The sequence below is a fragment of the Cupressus sempervirens genome, chromosome 1, assembly GCF_028749045.1.
Source record: "Cupressus sempervirens isolate cs-2001-9-10 chromosome 1, ASM2874904v1, whole genome shotgun sequence".
Classification (NCBI taxonomy): domain Eukaryota; kingdom Viridiplantae; phylum Streptophyta; class Pinopsida; order Cupressales; family Cupressaceae; genus Cupressus; species Cupressus sempervirens.
In genome coordinates, this window is record NC_143118.1 from 522,316,703 (window position 1) to 522,319,809 (window position 3,107).

Consider the following 3,107-nt stretch of genomic DNA (forward strand, 5'->3'; position numbering starts at 1 on the left):
GCAAATGGGCTCCAAGGCTATTTGTCTATCTGACTCCACCTACAAGGCATCCCAATCTATGAAGTGAGACTCATCGTAAATATATTTCTGCAATATAGAAACATGAAATACACTTGTTATGAGAGGATGCCTCCAATTGGTGGCAACAGGAGGAGACCATAGGGAGAGTAGACATAGAGACACTCACATGGGAGTCCTTTGTGGACCGTTTCAGAGATAGATATTTATGGGAGCATTTTAGATAGAGGCAGGTTAAGGAGTTCCATGATCTTCAGTAGAGGGGTCTCATGGTGGTCTAGTATGAGAGTAGGTTCTTGAAGCTACTTCCTTATGTGGAGTACATGAGAGATGAGAAGCTATGCATCTATCGGTTCATTAAGGGCCTTAACTTATCTCTCCAGGGATCATTATGGTTGGCATTTCCTATGACATTTAGAGAGGCAGTTGAGATGGCATTGGTTGCTGAAGACATTCGTACTAAACAAGAATCTCAAGATAGGTCCCATAATCGAAATCCCTCCCATCAGCCAGCACAACAAAAACCCTCTTGGAAGGGTAATCATAGTCATTCAATGGGGTCCTCAAAGGCCCCACAAACACAACAGAGATGTCAGTAGGACACTAGAAAGAGGTCATCTCAAGGCTATTAGGGCTCTAAGCCCAAATAGTGGTAGACATAGGGCCCTAGATGTGATTAGAGGCCATAGACCTAGTATACTCAGCCAGCCAGGACTCAATAGTCCTCTAGGGGAGGCTTTAGTGGATCTAGCAAGACTGAGGGTTAGTAGCAATCTAGGCCACAGGGAGTGCAGATTCAGATTTGTGGGCCATGTTATGCTTTCTGTGGTATGGGTCATATTGCGAGAGAGTGTCCACATGGTCCCACAATAGGTAGTTAGCGAGGAACCACCTTTGAGCCTATAGTAGGTGATATGGGTAGATTCCAGAGGTTGTTTGCAATAGGCGACTGGTCCTATCCACTCCAAAATCTTGATGGGTTTGACAAAACAAGGTGCTAACTTAGAGCCCTTTCCATAACATATTGGACTCTTATGAGGTCACACCCTCAGGAATAATCTATCACCACCATATACTCTCTATCTATCCTCTTGGCATTTGTATACTTCTTCTATCTATCTTGGGCCCCTCTGAGTCATTGCCTAATCTATGTCACTTGTTGTTCCATGTCCTTGACCAACTGCGATCCAATGGATACTCTATCCTTGATCCTATCCCAACTCAAGGGTGTCCTGCAAGGTCTATCATACAAGGCTTGGTAGGGTGGCATACCGATGGAAGAATGATGCCCATTATTGTAGGTGGACTTGACAAGATGCAAGTATTCTTCCCACTTAACCTAGTTATCCATCACATACATCTATAACATATCCTCTAAAATCTAATTAACCCTCTCTGTCTGGGGATGATAAGTGGTGCTGAAGTTGAGCCTGGTGCCCAATGTTGCCTGCAATTTCCTCCAAAAGTATGATGTAAACAAGGAATCTATATTCAAGATTATCTTACGAGGAATGCCATGAAGTCTAACAATGTCTCGCAAGAACACCTATGCAACTATAGGGGCGGTGAAACTAGTTTGAACCGGTGAGAAATGAGAAACTTTGGTGAAGGTGTCAACCATCACCATGATGGCATCGTGGCAAAGAGAAGACATTGGGAGACCAACAATGGAATCCATGGAAATAATGTCCCACTTCCACTCCGGTATCTCATGGGGTTGCAAGAGTCCACCTGGATGTCCATGCTATGCCTTAACCCTCTAACACTCTAGACATCTAGCTACAATATTAGCAATCTACATCCTCATACCCGACCAATGATATAGCTGTCTTAAGTAGGCATGGAGTTTCTTAACTCTAGGATGTGTTGCATAGGGTGCTCAATGAGCCTCTAAAATAATGAAATCACACAAGTCTCCAGTGGAGGGCACATATATGTGCGCTTTTATGTTGTAATAATCCCTTAGAATCCAATGAATAATCAACAAATTTACCATCAAGGGGTCTCTCAGAGTGGACTATTTGGCAAATTTTTGCATAGAATTCATCCTCTGGTAGGTGGTGCATAATACGCTCCCTCAAATTTGTGCCTGTAACCATGGAAGCGAGCTCATGACATCATCTACTCAAGGCATCCACCACTATGTTCTCCTTACCCTTAATGTAATGCACATCAAAATTGTACTCAAATAGGAACTCCATCCATTACCTTTTCCTAGCATTAAGGTTTGGCTATGTGACAATATACTGCAAGCTCTGGTGATTTGAATGAAGTTCAAATTGTCACCCTAGAAGAAAATGATGTCATCGCACCAATGCATGGACCATTACTACAAGCTTGAGATCATGAGTAGGGTAATTGAGCTCATGAGCCTTGAGTTTCCTAGACTTGTAAGCTATGGATCATCCCTCTTGCATAAGAACAACTCCAATTCCATCCAAGGAAGCATCTATGCATACTATAAAGTCCAATGAGGGGTCGAGTACTGCTAAAATGGGTGCACTAGTGAGTGCCCTCTTGAGCTTCTAAAAGGCCTCCTCAGACTTTTTTGTCCACTCAAACTTCTTTCCCTTTCTCTAAAGAGAGGTAATAGGGTGAGCTTCCCTAGAGAAACTTGCCAAAAACTGCCTATAGTATCCTGCCAATCCCATAAAACTTCTGACCTCTATGACACTGGTAAGTGCTGGCCAATCCATGATGGCTCAGTTCTTAGATGGGTCCACTGAGATCCCACCCCCCTGATCCTCTATAAGTTTGGGTGGGGGACTCCTACTTCTCTCCTTGATATTGGCCCCATGCCCCTCAGCACCCTGTTGTCTTGGCTGTGGAATGATAGGTGGTAATCTCTGCTGCACTACCCCAATAAGATTATTGATAGCATTCAAAACCTAATCAAGATTTGGAGGTTGCCCTAGTGGGGGTCCTCACACATCCTATCCTATCCCCTCTTGGCCTACTGGGTTTGCTCTAGGTCACCTAGCCCTCCGACGACTATTGCAGGTGACTATGGGCATCCTACACAAAGTTGTAGTTCATAGGTTAAACGTGATGGGTTAGGCTCCTAGTGTTGTAACCTAAAGCTCCAATAA